The sequence below is a fragment of the Ambystoma mexicanum genome, chromosome 2p, assembly GCF_040938575.1.
Source record: "Ambystoma mexicanum isolate Mex_15411 chromosome 2p, UKY_AmexF1_1, whole genome shotgun sequence".
NCBI classification, from domain to species: Eukaryota; Metazoa; Chordata; class Amphibia; order Caudata; family Ambystomatidae; genus Ambystoma; species Ambystoma mexicanum.
In genome coordinates, this window is record NC_090923.1 from 445132451 (window position 1) to 445151740 (window position 19290).

General features: G+C 49.7%; 1 protein-coding gene across 3 annotated transcripts in view; it reads right to left on the bottom strand.

Annotated features, from left to right (window-relative positions):
* EOGT (EGF domain specific O-linked N-acetylglucosamine transferase) overlaps positions 1-19290 on the bottom strand; it is a 728283-nt gene that overhangs the window by 227297 nt on the left and 481696 nt on the right. The window lies entirely within an intron of this gene.

The following is a 19290-nucleotide window of genomic DNA, read 5'->3' on the forward strand; positions in this document are numbered from 1 at the left end:
GAAGTCACGGTATCTGCCGGCGGGTCCCGTTGAACTCACTTCTCCTAAATAGGCGACTGGGAGCTCCTGGGGAGCAACCTCTGCACCCAATAGTAGTATATTTAGTTGGTCACTGTTAGATTGGTGACACCCCGCAGGGTCCTCGTTCTCAGACACGAGACGGGTCCAGACGTGGGTAGGCCTGAGATCCAGGGATGGAGCTGGGCTATTGTTGGGGGTTGGCGGGGAGGGTGGGGGGGGGGGAGTTGTGTGCAGTGGTGTGAAGTTGGGGAAGGGGGGAGGAGGGCACTGTTCGTGAATAGAAGGGAAAGAGCCAGGGAACGACCCTACATAGGGAGCATTATGGGAAGGGATGGGATGGAGATAGACTGACCAGATGGCATCGGGTAATCTCAGAATTGTGACCTGGAATGTACGGGGCCTCAACAGCTACCTTAAACGTAACAAAGTGATGTATTTAAAGAGGATGCGTGTAGACATAGCCCTGCTGCAAGAGACCCATCTCACTAGGGAAAGCTGGAGGTGGTCAGGAGGAAATGGAAGGGCACTGTTGTGGGGGCGGCGTACTCGGCGTATGCTAGAGGGGTTATTACTTGGGTTGCGCCCCATGTGCCGTTTCGGGTGCTTGATTCTACGTTGGACCCGGAGGGTAGAATGGTGGTGGTAACGGGTCTCTTGGAAAGCAGAGAAGTACACATCATAAATTTGTACGCCCCCAATAATGATACAGCGGCTTACTTTAGGACCCTCTATAGTAAACTTGGCTCCCTGGCAGGGAGTACGGTAGTGGGGGGGGTGAGGGGGGGGAACTTCAACTGTACCGTAGATCCCAGAATGGACAGGTCCAAGGACAGGGCAGGAAAAACGGCACTGGCGGCTAAAGCGCTGAGTACCTTACTGAAAGACCTAGGCCTAGAGGATGCGTGGAGAAGGCTGCATCCCACGGATAGACAGTACTCACACTACACAGCGCCACATGATTTGCACACAAGGTTAGATTACATGTTTGTAACAGCCGAGATAGTGAGAGACATAGAAGGGGCAGAATACAAGGCCCGAGTACTATCGGACCACTCGCCCTTGGTGGTAGACTGGAGACACCAGCCCCCACGACCGCGGATCCCTACATGGAGACTTAGGACCGAAGCTCTGCAGGACGAGGGGTTTCGGGAGGGCCTGAGGGATGCCATCGAAGAGTATTTTGATATAAATATGGGAAGCGTAAGCTCTGTGGGCACACTGTGGGAAGCGTTTAAGGTGGTGGTGCGTGGGGTAGTTATTTCCCAAGCTAAGGGGCTACAGGGGGGGTCGAAAGGGAACTTCAGGAGGTGGAAAGGGAGCTAGAGGATCTCACGCGTTGCGAGAGCACCGCTCATGGTAATAGAACCAAAGTAGAGGAGTTACAGATGTCCTGCAGCGCAGTCTGGGATAGACTGTGCAGGCTCAACTACAGGAAATATACGGAGAGGATACACGCAGGGGGCGACAAGCCAGGCAGACTGCTGGCCTGGCTGTATAAGAGTGAGACCCCCCGCTCGGTGATAAGTGAGATCCAGGACGAGAGAGGTTGCATATGCAACACCCAGAAAGAGGTAAATGAGGAATTCCTTAAGTTTTACAGACACTTGTATGAGGACACGGGGGAGGATATGCGTCAAGACATACTGGACACATTGGGGGACATTGAGCTGCCCACCTTGGATGATCTAGAACGCACTGAGTTAGACGCACCCGTCACCTCGGATGAGCTGGAGGTAGTGATTCGGAACTTGCCCATTTGCAAGGCGCCGGGTTCGGATGGGCTGCCCAGCGAGTTCTACAAAACATATCAACAAGAGTTGCTTCAGCCACTGCTTGCCACTTTCAACGAGGCCTATGAGCAGGGAGAACTCCCATTGTCCCTCCGTGAGGCTGTAATCATCCCACTCCTGAAACCAGGCAAGCCAGCCGTGGAGTGCGGGTCTTACAGACCGTTGTCCATGCTTAACCAGGACAGCAAAATACTCACGGCGGTGCTGGCTAATAGACTGAAGAGGGTGATTAAGAAACTGATACACCCAGATCAGACGGGATATGTTCCAGGTAGGAACATCACCAATAACCACAGGAGGCTACACCATGTCATAGACCAAACTGAGGAAGACACGGGCGAGCTGGCTATAGTGTCGTTAGACGCGGGCAAGGCCTTCGACTCGGTACGATGGCCCTGGCAGAAAGCGGTCCTGAAGGGGTACGGAATGGGACCTGGATACCTCAGATGGGTCAAGTTGTTTTATAGCACCCCGATGGCGAGGGTCAAGACAAGGTCCACAGTCTCAGATTCTTGGCAACTTTGCAGGGGGACCAGACAAGGATGCCCCTGGTCACCCATGCTATATATACTGGCATTAGAGCCGCTGGCAATATGCCTGCGACAACAATATGGGGAGGTGGGTATAAGCACTGCCAGTGGAGAGCATCTGATATCATTATATGCGGATGATATGCTCCTTTATTTGCGTTACCCAGAGGAAAACCTACAGCACGTGCTAGAGGTAATAGAACAGTACGCTATCCTCTCGGGCATATCAGTGAACTCTGGAAAGTCCAGTCTGTTCCCTTTGGGCAGATATAGGAATGTCCCGGTGCAGAGGCTGCCTGTCCTGCCAATACCATGGCAGCCCGTGACATTTAGGTATTTGGGAATAAACATTTACCACAAGGTCGAGGCAGAACACAAGTACAACACGGAAAAGGCGATAGAGGGGATCAAGAATAGCATGGTATTTTGGTCCAGATTGCCCCTGACCATGATGGGGAGGGCGGCCTTGCTCAAGATGGTGGTCCTGCTTAGACTTTTTCACTTCTTCGTAAACGTCCCGTTTCTGATACCTAGGAGCCTATTCGCGAAACTTCATAGCGTGTGCAGGGGTTTCGTGTGGGGCAGCTCTAGGAATAGGGTTGCTCTGTGGAAGCTCCAGAACCCATGTGACAAGGGGGGGATAGGCCTGCCTAACTTTGAACTCTATTACCTGGCGGGGCAGCTGCAGTACGTGGCCAGGTGGCTCTCGGCTGAAGACTCGGCGGAAGCCAGGCTCCTGCGTGGAGACACAGCCCCATGCTTTCTGATGGAAGTGGTGTGGTTGCGCAGAGACAAACTGGTGGGCAAGGGGTGGCTACTGAGACTGGGCTGCGAGATCTGGCACAGGACATGGAAGATTGGGGGGGGCTCAGAGCCATACTCCCAGCAGGCCCCTTTGGCGGCGCTGTGCGGGGGCGACCCTCAACTACTTGAATCGGTCCGCAGATACTGGGAACAGGTAGGCTTAGCCACCCTCAGGGACATATGGCAGGAAGGGGAGGCAGTGGACTTTCAGAGGTTGCAGGAAGAGACGGGAGTACATGGTGGCCAATATATAACCTACACTAGGCTTGTGAGAAAGACTAGAGAAAGATGGCCTGAGACAGTGCTAGTGGAAGACCCAGACGCATCCCTGGAAACAATGTATGATGTATCAGAGGGCGGGCATGAAATATCGAGGATATATGAGCTCCTGCGAGAAAGGGCAGGGAAGGAGTTGCTCCAATTGAGACAAGAAGGTGGGAGGACCCATGACGGATGGGCAGTGGGAACGGGCCCAGAGGTACCACAAAAAGGTGTCCCGAAACGTGAGATTCCACAGCTTCAATTGTATGTTACCCACAGGGCTTATTTAACCCCCGGGAAGATTGCAAAGTTTGGGGGACCAGCTACGCAGCAATGCCCCAGGTGTGGAGAGGTGAATTCGGGACTGCTACACATGTTTTGGGCTTGCCCGGAGGTGCATAGATTTTGGGACGAGGTCAAGACGAAACTGGCTGGTGGGGGGGTGGTGCTGGATGTGGAATCGGCCTAGGCATGCATGCTTGGGCTTTTTCCTAGACCCCGGCATTTGAAACACATAAGCAAGATGAAGGACCTGGCTTATGTTTTGGCCAAACGTAGGATTGCCATGGGCTGGAAGGCGGCCCACAGACCTAGGGTGGAGTTATGGTGGACGGACCTCTTGAGGTGGGCGGAAGCTGAATCAGTAGTCTGGTTTGAAGCGGTCACCAGGGGGGGCAAGGAGGAAGTAGGGCCCTTGTTGGCCTGGCGGCAACTGGTGGCCTCGTTGGCAAACCCTCACCAGGGTGACAACGAAACAGAGGACCCGGATGATGACTGCCTAAGTATTGTGCTACCCAATGATGCTCCCGTAAACGACATGTGAGAACCGACTCTAGTTTAAGGGGGGAGGGGGGAGTTGGGGAGTTTTGATGAAAATGTGCTGGAATATGATGCTTTCTATGTTTTGAAACAGTTGTAGTGTGTGTTTGATTTAAAAAAAAAAATAAAAACATTTAAAAAAAAAAAAAAAGGGTGAGATAAATGCCTATTTATTCATTTATTTTATTTAGCTATTATATGGCGCCGAAAGCCTGTGGGCATTGGAGCGCCGTAACAAAAACACAAAAAGCAACAGTAATAAACAGACAAGAGAGAGATACAGGTTGGGGCCCAGAAAAGAGCAGTATGGGCTCTCAATGGAACAGGAGGATTTTCAGCTGTCGACAATTTTTAAGTAGCCTTAGATCTGATTGAAGGGCGTTCCAGAATTTGGCAGCCTTCACAGGGAATGATCTTCCCAGGATGTTAGCACGTTTAAAAATGGGGTTTCTGACCAAGGTGAATATAGATGAACGTAAACTCCTTGGGGGTTTGTAAATAGACACAAGATCTTTAATGTAGACTGGAAGGTTACCATATAAGGCTTTATGGTCGCTGTCTTGAATTGCAGTCGGGCAATGATAGGTAGACAGTGGAGGTCCTGTCGACAGTGCAAGATATGGTCTCTTCTGGATTTTACCTCGACAATGCAAACTGCATTGTTTTGTATTACCTGCATTGCCTGTATGTGTTTTTTCGAGGGCGACGATCAGGAAGGCTTTCCCATTGTCCAGCCTGGATAGAATAATTGCACGAGCAACAAATGCACAATTGGACTCAAGAGAGGAAAGGTTGTAGGTTTTTCGCTAGTCGGAGGTAGTAGGAGAAATTCTCACAGTCTGATTCACATGTGCATCAGAGTCGAGTAGGGAATCTAGATGGACACCTAGAGTCTTAACTCTCTTAGATACTTGAATACAACAGCCGTGTATGGGAAAAGACAGGTACCTAGGATCAAGTTTGGAGCTTGCACGTACTGTGCCAAAAGTCAACAACTCAGTTTTATTACCATTGAGGCACATCCAATTTGAGATCATCCACGCCTCGAATTGATCATATGATGTTTGCAAACTGGATGAGTCAAGATCGTAATCTCCGGAGAGCTCAAGGACTAACTTTGTATCATCTGCAAAGCAAAAAAAAAAAAAAACTCATGAAAGTAGAGGGGGCATAAATGCTCCCTCTGGGACACCACAGGTTATGGGTGCTGACAGTGAAGTTGCATCTCTCCAGCAGACTCTGGATGTGCGAGAGGAAGGACTGTATCCATTTGATGGTATCCCTGCTACATAGCCCTATTTCTCCAAATATATGGAGCAGGCGGTTGTGGTCTAAAAGGTCAAATGCCGCCGACAAGTCCATTAGTACGAGTAGGACAACATTGCCTTTACATGTGATGCACAACAGATGGGGTTGGAGGTCCAAGAGTGCAGTCTCCATCCTGTAGTGTGGACGAAAACCAGATTGTTGAAGCAAACATCCTTCACTGTAGACAAAGGACTGGAGCTTCGTAGTAGTGCTTTTGTCCAGTATTTTTAGCAAAAAATTGCAATTTGTAATGGGACGTAGGTTGGTTGGTTCTTTAGGGTCAAGGCAGGTTTCTTAACCAAGGTTGTGTCTGTGACCTTTTTTATAGCATCCAGGACCTGGTTGCTGGGGAAGGAGAAGTTAACAAATCTGAAAAGGAAAGGGGCAAAAATGTCTTTATGTTGCAGGGTGAGGTTAGGGGAAAATCACATTTTCCGGTCATTGCGAGGGGCATAGGGAGGACAGCATGTTCATCCTGTCTGAGAAAGTAATGGGGGAAAATTTGAATTCAGCAGACTCCTCCTTCTGTACTGATTTGTGGGGAAGTAGAGGGAGGATTCTGTTCTTATTTAGTTTGAGTTTAATCTTAGCAAGTGCCTTGTCAACGTTTGCCTCAAAGGCCAGTTGTATATTGAGGCAGTCTTCGTCCATTGGGGCCATGAGTGTAAGTGAAGTGCCTGGCTTTGACGATTTCAAAGAGCTTTTTGACTCCTCGATTTGTTTGTTAAAGGAGGTTTTCTTAGCGTCACAGATTGCCAGTTTGTACTTTTTGTCTAAGGCTTTCCAAGTAATTTTTGTTGCTTCAGATGGGCATTTCAGCCATGTTGACTCTGCTTGTCTTTTGCATTTTTTCATTAGGCTCAATTCCTGGATGTACCATTTATGATGGGAAATGTTCCCTCTAACTAGTTTGCGCCTATCTTTCCCTATCTTAACGAGGATGTCCCTACCTAGCAAGCGTAACTAAAGAAATATGACCTAGTGTCCAAAGGTCTCTGACCCTCACACTAATACATACGACAAAATACCATGCAATATTTGGCTGTTTTTAATTCATGACAATAGAATAAGAGCTAAAACCTATAGTTTTTTGAAAGTACTCGTTGCGGCCAGGGTTGGATTCCCTTCCCCTGGATCAGGAATATCTTAGGAAAAGTTCCAATTCAACAATGTTCTGTTCAGTTCAATAAAAAAATCTTTTCCTCCTAATGCGACCTTCAACTTGTTAAAGTAAAAGTCTCTTTCATAAATACTTGTTTCACAAATCAATGCAATGGGTGACTTTCCCAATATCCTTCTTGGTAAAGCAAAAATGTGTCTCTAAAAACAAAAGTTCAAAAATCAAAGCAATTATCAGCATTTAACATTTCTTGTTCAAATGGAAATACTTTTGTCAGAATAAGCGCAGCTACTACTTCTGGTAATGCCACACTTGTTCTTCAAATTAAATACTGTTAACAAGTTCTTTTCATTACGGCACTTTGCCACAAAACAACATCTTTCCTGGTCCACTCGTCTGCTAGGACTAAATACTATTGGTTTATTCCTGGTTTACTCGCCTGCCAGGATGTAAACTACTACAACTAGAATTAAGTTTTGTGGCAATATTTGTTCCAAGCTTCTCCACACCAGTACACTTTGTGTGGAGGGTCGAACAATGTTTATCTCTTTTTATAGTCTCTTGACTCCTGTGGGTTTCAGATGTCCCAGAAAAGTGGAATTGGGCCCTTAGTAATCCTCCTTTGCAGCCTCTTAGGCTGTTGGCAATGTGGGTTATATGTTTGCCCCAGTTGATGTCCCCAAAAGAACAAGTTATTCTCTTACCTGGTAACGTTCTTTCGATGGGATGGTCCGACGACGTATTCCATATATATGACAGTAATCACCACAGCTGTGCTGCTTCGGAAAATCTTTCGGCGTCTGCGTCCTGCGTCGATACGCCGTCCTCGAGGGCCTCCGTCGAGCCGACGTCACCGGGTGTTATAAGTAGGGCGCACGACGCCCGTAGCCTCAGTTGTAGTTTTTTCCCAGAAAGTGTGGCACCAATCTTCTGCCAGTAGGACCACAGAAAGCCTTGCGGAAACGCAAGCTGCACTCGCATAAGAAATTCTGTAGCGGGGAAGGCAGGGAGGGAGCGATATGGAATACGTCGTCAGACCATCCCATCGAAAGAACGTTACCATGTAAGAGAGTCATTTGTTCTTCGACGGGATTGGGTCCTCCGACGTATTCCATATCTATGACAGACTCCCAAAGAAGTACCAATGTAAGGAGGTGGGAAAAGAATTTAGAATATACAAATTTAGAATGACCGCCTTGCCAAAGGCCAGAAGCTAGGGAGTAGCGACGTACAAAAGTATGGACCGAAGCCCAAGTGGCTGCATCACAGATGTTACAAATCGGAACACCCCTCTGCAGGGCAGTAGAGGCAGCCATACCCCTAGTCGAATGGGCCCGTAAACCTAAAGGAGGGTCCTTACCCACCAGGCGGTAACATTCAGAAATTGCCAAGATAATCCATCTAGACAAAGTCTGCTTAGTCACAGCTTGCCCCAAACGCTTCCAGCGTAACCAATAAAGAGCTGATCGTCCACTCTGACCCGGGACAAGCGTGAAATGTAGAAACTTAAAGCTTTCCTAGGATCTAACCTATGGATGCGGAGGAGGATAAAATGCCGGAAGAACAACCTTCTGGCTTAAATGAAATTCCGACACCACCTTCGGAAGAAAGGAAGGAGGAACTCGAAGGACAACCCTGTCCTTATGAAACACAGTGAAGGGTGGCTTAACTGAAAGTGCCTGTAACTCACTCACTCTGCGAGAGGAAGTGAGCGCAACTAAAAATACAGTTTTAAGGGTTAACAGTCTCAAAGGACAAGACTGCAAAGGCTCAAATGGAGCACCCATTAGAAACTTGAGAACAAGGTTCAAATCCCAACCGGGCACCTGGAAAGGTGACGGAGGGAACACATTAGGGAGCCCTTTCAAAAACTGAGAAATTAAAGGAATTTTAAAATAAGAACACTCCTCAGACGAGTGCTTAAATATAGACAGCGCCGCCAGGTAACCTTTAATGGTACCCACTTGCAAGCCCCTGTGGGCTAAAGAAAGCAAAAAAAACAGAACTACAGGAATGTCACAAGAAAAAGGATCCACATTCTGAACCCTGCACCAGTCGCAGAACTTTCTCCAACGGCAACGGTACAGGGACTTAGTTGCCGGCCGTCTGGCCGAAAGCAACACCTCCAGCAAGTCTTCAGGGAGGTCCCAATCCTTATACCTCAACCTTTCATAAGCCAAGCGTGAAGGTTAAGGGATCTGACCTCTGGATGGAGAACCTGACCCCCCTCATGAGAGATCAGATCGTCTCTGTAGGGTGGACGACGTGTAGGGCAGATGGACAAGTCGAGAAGGTCCAGGTACCACGTCCTCCTGGCCCATGCCGGAGCAATGAGGATCACCTGGGAACCGAACCATCGTAACCTCCGCAGCACTTGCGGAATTACGGGACTGGAGGAAACGCGTACAGCAGTGGGAATGACCACTCCACCACGAACGCGTCTCCTAAGGCTCCTCTTGGAGGAAATTCCCGCGAGCAGAACCTTTCGCACTTCCAGTTGACACTGGAGGCGAAGAGATCCACTTGAGGGGTCCCCCAAAGGGCGAAGATCTCCAGAGAATCTCCTGAGCCAACTCCCACTCGTGAGAGATCGCGCTCTGCCTGCTCAGAGCGTCCGCCGTCTCGTTTTCGTCTCCGGCCAGATGAACTGCCGAGATCGAAATTCCCTGCTGGATGGCCCAGAACCAGAGCTGCATCGTCTCCCTGCACAGAGGAAGTGACCCTGCCCCCCTTTTTGTTGAGGTAGTGCATGGCCACTGTGTTGTCCGTCAGAATCAGGACATTCTTTCCTCGCACAGTCGTCAGAAAAGCCTTCAGGGCAAGCCTGATGGCCCTCAGCTCCAACAAATTGATATGGAGTCTGGACTCCGACGGAGACCAACGACCGCTGACTGTCAACTCGTTGGCATGAGCTCCCCATCCCGTGAGGGATGTGTCCGACACGATCGTCACCTCAGGCCAGGGTAGCCAAAATGGTGCCCCCTTATCAGACTGCCTTTGACGGCCCACCACGGAAGATCCTGGGCGACCGAGGGCAGCACCTGAACGGGGTCCGACATCCTGCCGGAGGACTGTGACCACTGCATCTTGAGAGCCCCTTGCAGAGATCTCATCCGCAACCTGGCTTCCGGCACCAGAAGAATGCAGGATGCCATGAGGCCGAGCAACCTCAAGAACTCGAACGCTCGGAGACTCTAGGCATGTTGAAACTTGTGCACCATCTGCTGAATGTGGTGAGCCCTCACCTGGGGAGGAAAACACTGCCCGAGGGATGTGTCGAGCACCGCTCCGATGTACTGGAGCCGCTGTGTTGGCGTCAAGTGGGACTTCTTTAAGTTGAGGGAGAAGCCCAGCTTGTAAAGGGAGTGGCAGGTGACAGACACGATGATCCAGGACTTGCTCGGGAGAGCATGCCCTGATCAACCAATCGTCCAGTTAGGGGTAGTCGTGAATCCCCCCCTTTCCAGTGATACGCTGCCACCACCACCATGAGCTTGGTGAAAACCCTCGGGGCGGAAGGTCAGTCCGAACGGCAGGACCAAAAACTGAAAGTGTGAGTCGCCAACCGCGAACCTCAGGTACTTCTTGTGCGTGGGATGGATCGGCACATGAAAATAAGCGTCCTTGAGGTCGAGAGACACCAACCAGTCCTGAAGTTGAAGGGCCTGGAGGACTTGAGAAAGAGTAACCATCTTGAACTTATCCTTCGTGAGGAGCTTGTTCAAACCGCGCAAGTCCATGATGGGTCTCAATCCTCAGTCTTTCTTCAAAATCAAAAAATAAGGGAAATACCATCCCTTGTTCCTCTCCGCTGCAGGCACCAGTTCTATAGCGCCTTTCTCCAGCAGGGATTGAATTTCCTGCGCAAGGAGTGGATCCGAACTCTTCAAAGAGAGGTTCCCTGGTGGATTGTCGCAAGGCCTCTGCCGGAAAGGAAGACAGTAGCCGTGGGCTATGATTTCCAGACCCCACACATCATAAGTAATGGCACGCCATTCTACAAGATGCTGCGCCAGCCTTTCCCCAACCGGAGAAGCATGGGCCTCATGACTGAGCTGAAGAGGCTGCGGCAGTGCCTGAGGGCAAAGAGGCAACTGCTCGCGTGGCGTTGGCACCTCGAGTACCTTGTTTTCCACCTCTGGCACTCCTACGGTTGCCCCTTTGACTAGCAGCTCCTCTTGATTTACTAAAGGATGAGTAATATTGAAAGGAACCTCCCCTCCATTGCTGTCTCCTAGGACGAAAAGGCGGAGGTTGGCGGACTGCAGCACCCAACATTTTCATTCCAGCTTTGGAGGTCTGCAACCTCTCAAGACTCTTGTCAGCCTTGCTGCCAAAAAGATGTTCACCATCAAAAGGCATGTTGAGGAGGCGGGCCTGCACATCTGGAGCAAAACCCGACTTCCGCAACCACGCAAACCTGTGTATTACGGTGCTCGCCGCCATGGACCGGCTGACGCAATCAACCATGTCCAGACTCGACTGAACTGATTCACACATGGCATCTTTCCTGTCTGACATCTTTTTCTCTACCTGTGGTGTCCCCCAGGGTTCTAACCTCTCTCCCTGGCTGTTCAACCAGTATCTGGCACTTCTCGCCCACCGCATCGCTGCTCTCTGCCCCAACTTTCAGTGCTATGCGGATGATACCCAGCTCATTTTCAGGCTACCCTCGGCCTCCTCTTCTCCTTCCCTCATCTCTGACTGTCTTTCTGCTATCCAGGAATGGTGAGCCGCCAACGACCTCTGCCTTAATGCCAGTAAGACCGAGATTCTACTCATCGGCACACCCACTCCCTCCTTCCCTGCAGCTCTCTGGCCGGCCTCTCTTGTCCCCCTTCCTGCTCCTACCTGCAAGGCAAAAAACCTCAGGGTCATCTTCGACTCCACACTCTCCTTCTCTCCTCACATTTCTGACGTTTCTAAGAAGTCACACTACCAGCTGCACCTCCTCAGAGGTATCCTTTTCCTCTCCTTCCCCCAGAAGCTCACTGTCTCCAGAGCCCTGGTTCTCTCGAAGCTGGACTACTGTAACAGCCTCTATCTAAATCTGCCTGCCTCTACTCTCCGCCCTCTGCAACTCATCCAGAACAGGACTGCGAGACTTGTCCTTGGCCTCAAGCCCAGAGACCGTATCTCTCCAGGACTGAAATCGCTACACTGGCTCCCTGTGGCTGCGAGGATTAAGTTCAAAACCCTCTGCATTGTCCACAAGGCCTTCTGGGGCCTGGGGCCAATTTAGCTTCAACTCTCCCTTCCTAAATATCTTCCTTCTCGAGCACTTCGCTCATCCGTTTCCAACTCCCTCAGGGTCAGCCGCTTCTCCAAGCAACGAGTTGGGGGGAGATCTCTCTCCGCTGCAGGGGCCTCCCTCTGGAACAGCCTTCCTGCCTCCCTGAAACTTGAGGAGAACCATCTCCGGTTCCGGAAGCACCTCAAAACCTTCCTCTTTGCTTCTGCTTTCTCTCTCCCTCTCCCCTGCTAAATCACTGAAACTGTACTGAATCAGCAACTGGGCCACTCACCAATCTTGGTCCTTGGCCCAGCCACTCTCCCCTGCACTGCCTTCCTGGCAACCCCTGCACTGCGGGACTGTCTCTGTATCCCTACAGCCCCCCTTCCCAGCACTTGTCTGCACTTATCTTGCACTTGCCACCAGCTGGCCCTTATTATTTATCTTGTTCATTACTAACCCTGTACTGCACTTTCCCCTCTCCCTTTCCCCTTTGCACTTTTCCCAACTCCCCTACCAATGCACTTGCGCGATCTGAATGACACCTGGCCTAGTAGGATCGTTGTCTGTCTCCCCTTGTTCCCCCCTCCCTGCCTCGTCGCGCCTTGAAACACTTGTGTATAGGCGCGTTACAAATGCCATATCATATCATATCCTTGCCATCCTGCACGATAGCAAGGAAACCATCCCGTTCCTCCCCTTCAGGAATATGATCAGCCGCTAGGGTAATACAGTTCCACAGAGTGTGCGTGAAACGAGACAAGGCAAAAACGGAGTTGGCAGCCTGAAGCGCCATACCCCCAGAAGAAAATACCTTCTTCGCCCAGCCGTCAAAACCTTTGACGTCCCTATCAGGGGGGATAGTAGGGTACGACGGCTGCTTTGCGGGGGCTGGAGCCGCCTGCACCACCAAACTTTCCGGAGTGGGGTGCGTGGTCAAGTAGCAGGGGTCGCCACTGGCTGGGCGGTATTTCTTCGGCAAGGACTTGCTCACTGCCGGGAGACTCTCCAGAGAAGTCCAAGCCGCAGCCACCCTTCTCTGCAAGGCCATATGGAATGGCAGCACCGGGTCAGTTGGTGGACCATGGTCCAGGATATCAGTCAGGTCATCCTGCTGACAATCCACAGGGGGGGGGCAGACCACCCCAGGTAATCCGTGACCCTCGACATCAGGCGCCGATAAGAGGAGTCGGCATGCGTGCCAGGCTCAGGCCTACCAAAATCCACCTCCGGAGAGGTGTCAAGCCCACTGGCGTCATGCAATGACTGGCGCAGCTCCTCAAGCTGGCTATGACCAGAAACAATGTCATCAGGGACCTCTGCAGGAACCACCCCTTCCTTAGACCCCTCATCCACCTCAGAAATATAATCCAGAGGCTGGAATGAGGGAACCAAAAAGGAACAAAGACATGTTTTGCCTTAGCCAGAGTTTTTCTAGGGGGTTCCCCCGTACCACGAGGCATCCCTGCCAAAACCACCTCGAAAGGCGTTCAGGGCGTCGATGGAATCGGCGTCGACGTCGAGCGCGGCACCGACAGCGTCGACACAGGCCTCGAGGGCAGATCCCGGCGCGTGTCTCTCGACAGACTGGGCGCCGATGGCGTCGATGACTTCCTCGGAGGCAGAGCCTCGAGAGAGTCGGTCAAAGACCTCGGCGCCGCCGGCGTCGATGTCTTCCTCGAAGACTTCACAGGTACACATGGTCTCTATGGCGTCGAGGACCGGGACCTGGAATGGGCATGTCTAGAGCGACCATCCTTGTCCGACCGGGACCTCGAAGGCGCCCGGTGGTCGCAAAGACTGCTTGAGGCCGAAGGCGGACGAGCTGTGTCTCTAGCATGGCCACGACCGGCGTCCTCAGACGGCGCAGACGGACCGGAGCCCTGCGATTGAAAAATCGCCAACATCTCCTTTCGGAAGGAATCCCATTCCTCAGTAGTGGAATGCTTGTTGGGACAAGCAACCCGCCGACGGGCAGAGTCCTCGGAAGAGGATGGGGAAGGCGACCGGTGACGGCGCTTCCTGGAGGGCCTGGAAGAGGTAGAGGAATGGCGGGACTGACTCCCAGACAGAGAACCCCCGGACTCCCGACGACGATGCAGAGAGTCGGCCCTTGAATCCTCCGTCGAAAGACCAGTGGAACGCGACTTACGGGGCTTGGCTACCTTACCGACCGACAGCTTCTTCTTACGCTCCCGCAAGGCCTTCGATGTGAGCGATTGGCAATCGACACAGTCGTCCGTATCATGGTCCTCCCAGAGGCACCAGAGGCAAGTGTTGTGCGTATCCGTCAGCGACATCTTGGACCCGCACACCTGACACTTCTTAAACCCAGACCGCGGGGTGGAAGAAGCCGAAGACATCATATTCGATATGGCAATTAAGAAACAGGTTCGAAGAACTGAAAAAACAGGATTCAGTAGAATCGAGGCGTGCCGAGATCTCCGAAGCGAATAAGTTCGCAGAAAAAACGGAAATGAGGCTACTGGCGTCGTGCATCCTACTTATAACATCCAGTGACGTCGGCTCGATGGAGGCCCTCGAGGACAGCGTATCGACGTCATCGACGCAGGACTCAGACGGCGAAAGATTTTCCGAAGCAGCACAGCTGTGGTGATTACTGTCATAGATAAGGAATACATCGGAGGACCCAATCCCCTCGAAAGGAAAGTTGCGCCCTTGTTGCCTTTCCTCTGCTCCTCTACAGCTTCTTGGCAGTTGGCAATGAGGGTTACAGGTTTCCCCCAATCAGTGTACCATATAAGAGGAATTGCAGCATTGTATTGCTTTATTTCTTCACTATTCAAAAGTAGTGGTTTCTACTAAATGTTCTATTTGGAATGCCCTGGGATTACCTTTAGCTTTAGGCTAAATCACCAGTCTCCTTTGCCGTCTCCTTTTCCCTTGCAGGTGCTGCGGTGGACCTTCCATCTTCTTTCTGGTCGGCTCCCACATAGCTCTGGCGGTCTGCACACATTCTTCCCGGAGCTCCGACAGCTCAGGCAGTCCTCCTGCACACTGAAGTGCTGCTTGTTGGGTTGGGAGCAGTCCCCCTCTTGGCTGGGCTTTTCTTCCCAATACCGCTTCCCGCTGTGCTTACTGCGCCACGCGATCGGTCTTAACATCTAGTGTCAGTATTAGCTGGCATTCTTCTGTCTGCTTCTGCGACAGACCCAGCATTCAGGTTGGCCTCTGCCTCAGCTACTCCTTCAGTGTCCTCCTCTCTTCAGCTGTAACTCATTCCTGAGTTTAAATGTCCCCGTCAGGTATTGTGGTCTATAACAACTAGACTGCACATTCTGGTTAAGGGCATTGTTGATCCTTACTAACTCTGGGCCCCTCTTCTTCGTCCCAGTAACAAAGGCATTATGAATCCTGAAGTACATAATGTTTTTGGGGTTTTGATGTTCAATTATTTTGGATTGCATAGCAGTTACATTGGTTTGTTCTATTTTCCAATATGCCATTGGTGCTTTAGGAATAATGGGGGCATTTGGGGTTAAAGAGGTTATTAATTCCCCCTTATCTGAGTCCCCCTCCAATGTGACCCTCCCACACAATACCCAGGGTCAGAATAAGGAAGCGGCTGCCTTCCCCTGGGCACATGAGAGGGGGCTCATACAGGGGTGTTGGTGATGATCTCCGATCCGAGTCCTCCTCCTGACTCGCCACAATACACATACCTCCACCACTATATCATATGTCAGATCCTAACTCTACCACTCAATTTTTTTTTCTTTTACAGTCTTCCAGTTCAAACTCCCAGATCACAGTAACTGAGCACAAGCGATTTGGGTAAAGTCATTGATGAACAAGAAAATGCAGAAACAAAGTAGACATTAAAATGGGCCTGGACTTACAATACACACAACAGCAAATTATTCACCACTTGTGCCTGAAACCATGGAGTATAAAGGGATGTAAATCACTGCTATCCAATGTATGCTGGTCATGCAAAAAGAAAGCAGGCACTTACATGCTTTGGAAATGTAATCTCACAATATTGGGGTGAAATTCCACAACACATTGGATTGATCACAAATTATATTGTGCCATGCATTCCAACGCTGTGTGTTGGGTAAAAAGGAACAAAAAGCAGCAATAAGCCCAGATACGAAGACTGTATTCCAGGGATTATTCTGTTATCGACAAGATAAAAAGTCGCTAGTATTAACAATCCAATTTGAGGTCCCTTTAATGGAGTCTATCCCTTTCTAACAAAAGGCTTCATTTGGCTCACTGTAACATTAGTTCCCACTTACCCATCTTTCTCCCCTCACCTTGTTGTATCTACTGTCACTGAAGGCCTCAAGAATACACCAACTGCCAGATATGGTTCAAGGGTTGTCATTTCTAAACGTAACTGCCCAACGGCCATCCCTCTCTCTAATATAGGCATGGGTTGTCACACCCTAACTTAGGCGTCCATCAATCCAAGGTTGGTAAGAGAGATCAGTTACCCCTGCTGTCTAATAGCTATGAGTCTGGCATTTAGGTAAATGCTTTTTTAGACTTCCCTATATAAACAATCTGGGTAATTCCCTTCAGGGTCCCTGGTAGGAAAATGCCTTTCAATCGCTACAAGCACTCACCTGGTATGCCACACGCTTCAATTCCTTTCCCAGATGTTCTATTTTTTCTCTACATTCTTCGTCATTTCCTCCCTTTAACCGTTCCTTTCTTCTCACTCCCTCATTCTCCCTCTCTAGCTGTCCCTCTGATGGTATCCCACTCTCCATCCTTCCTACTACTCTCCACTCCCTCTCCACACTAATACTACTTCCCTTTTTCCACACCACTACTACTTCCCCCTCTCTGCATTGCTACTACACCCACCTGCACACCACTACTACTACTCCTGCTCCTCCTCCTCCTACCGCCTTCTCCTTAGGCACCCTCCTTTTACTCCATCAGTCACCCTTTCACTCACTCCCTATTTTCCGAACAGCAATTCCACTTACACACTAGGCAGACACACTTAAAGCACAGTATGTCACTTTCTCTCACCAGCCAATACACGTCTCCAGACTACGCTACACCATCCATCCTCCTTCTGGTCTCTTCGTCCACTTCAACCTCCACGGATCTGAAACGAACATCACACATTCCTGTTTACTGTGACTTTTATACCCCTCCCTTCCTCCATTTGTTCTGCTGGGACAATCATTCCTTGTCTTCACTCCACAGGATGTGTTACAGCTGTCATAAGACATAAGGAGGTCTAAGCCCTTCCCCTTTCTCACTATCGAAATATGAATAGTGGTCGGCTATAGTAAAGATTCCAGTTTGTGAAAGGGTTCCCGGCGCCAATGGGATTGCATTCTTTGTCAGGGAGCCGCAGAGCCATCAGAAGCAGTGGTGATGCCAACAAAGTTAATTTATGACTGAGGTGTCTTAAGATGAGCTGTGATAATAATATGGGTGACCAGATTCATTATGGAACAGGTAAAGAGTGCTCCATCTCAGGTGGTGTCGGATAAATAAAAAACAAGAAAAAAGAAGGGTCATAACTAGCAAGAGACGAAATATTCACCATCTTAATCTAAGGAACGGGGTTCAAGAGAATGTGGAGGTCAGAGAATGCCATCCACTCAGCAATTCAAACCCGGGGGGCAGTGTATAGGAGAACAACCAGCACTTCTATCCCCTCCCCATCCTACTAAGCAAGGTCACTCCAGCCCCCCACCCAAGAGTTACGAAGGGATGAGGTCGACAGAAACAGACAGTAGAAGGGGCAACTTATGAAGAAATCACACACAAACTATTACTAGAGCTTGCGGTCCATGAGAGAAATTGCAGACCTGCCTGAATTCTTACCTGAAGAGCAACGCCAGTCAGCGTTTTACAAATGCGTTCCTCTGAGTCGTGAACTGCAGATGAAGAAGGGACATGGGCAGGGAGTAGCCCTTACTGGGACAGGCAAGTGCCATCTTGGGACCATGTGATCTCCAGATGTTGGCAATCCATTTTAGTTTTAAACACCATGGAGTAGCAGACCCCTCTTCAAATATCATTTATGCAAGATACCTGCGGTATCTACAATTCTTAGGTAGGACACCTGGGAAGGAAGCAGTAGTAGCCTACACCTGCCAATCATGAAATGCCCTTACACAGTCAAAGGCTGACCCCATCAATCCCCATAGATAGCCGTTTACTGGCTCTGGCACTACCTTATAAAAAGTGCCAAAGGCAAGCAGGCAGTGAGGGAGCATGGCACCATTTCTAGGAGGGGAGATATAGTGTAATGGAAATGTTGAAGGAGGGGGTTCAGAAGGAGGCGGACAATTAGATCAAGAGGAGTTTGTAGAAAGAGAAGGAAAGAGGAGGAACTTTGTATTAAGCATAGGTTGGGAAGAGGTGGAATAGGAAAATGGAGTAGAGGAGGGAAATGGTCATGATCAAGGAAAAGCAACATGATGAGAGAGACAACAAGAGGTGAAAAAGAGTCAAAGGAAAGATGAAGAAAACAGGGAAAAGGTGACTGAGGCGAAAGGACAGAATACAAGTTGGGATTAAAGAGCCCAAGAAAGAAATAGGAGGAGGGGGAGGAGGGAACGGTCAAGAAAAGAGCAAAGGAAGAGGAAAGAGGAAAGAGGAAAAGAGAGAAAGTCAAGGAGAGGCAAAAGGAGAAGGTTTGGGTTTAGATACAGCAAGGGAGGGACCTTGGCTCACATGCTAGTGGAGCTGTAACTCATCTAATAATTTATGTCTAACTCGAATAAAGAGAGATTAAGTGGCACATGCTGAAGTCTTGGTTTTATTTGCCCACAGTCTGTTACAGGCCATACCCCAAATCCTGGTTTAAGCCAAAGGAGAAAGTTGCATCCTACTGGTGCCAGATCCCCTGGGAGTGTGTGCTGGTGGGGGATTCCAGCGCTACTGCATCACCCTTGGCTGTGCTGCTAGAAGAATTAATGCAGCCTGAAAATTGATACATGATGGAAGGTGAGTGGGGAGTTGAAAAGCCAGTTTTAGTACTCCAGCAGAGGAAATACATTGTGCATCAATCCAGGAAGTGCCTACAACTCCTAAAGTGTGTTGGGGCACTTAAAAACACCTACAACTGTGACGGATTGTTTGTGCACAGATTCTGGGAATATAGCCCTGCCTTTGGATTTATAGATTAGGCAAACTAGGACTCAGGACAGTCAATTTTCTTTGGATTAGGCTGCATCATTACTGTACACGGTCTTGTTTTGTTCCCCTAAAATATGCTTGCACTGTTGTGTTTAAATAAGCCACTGTTATGTCCTAGCTCCCTTACAACAGTTCATTTTTTTCAAAACCTTTGATTTATTAGTACACAACAAGAAAACAAAACTGGCTTTGTGTCTCATATTTTGTGAGTCACATCGTGATGGGCATAAGCTGTATCAACGTTCTGAGACCAGCATGGTTTTAGAA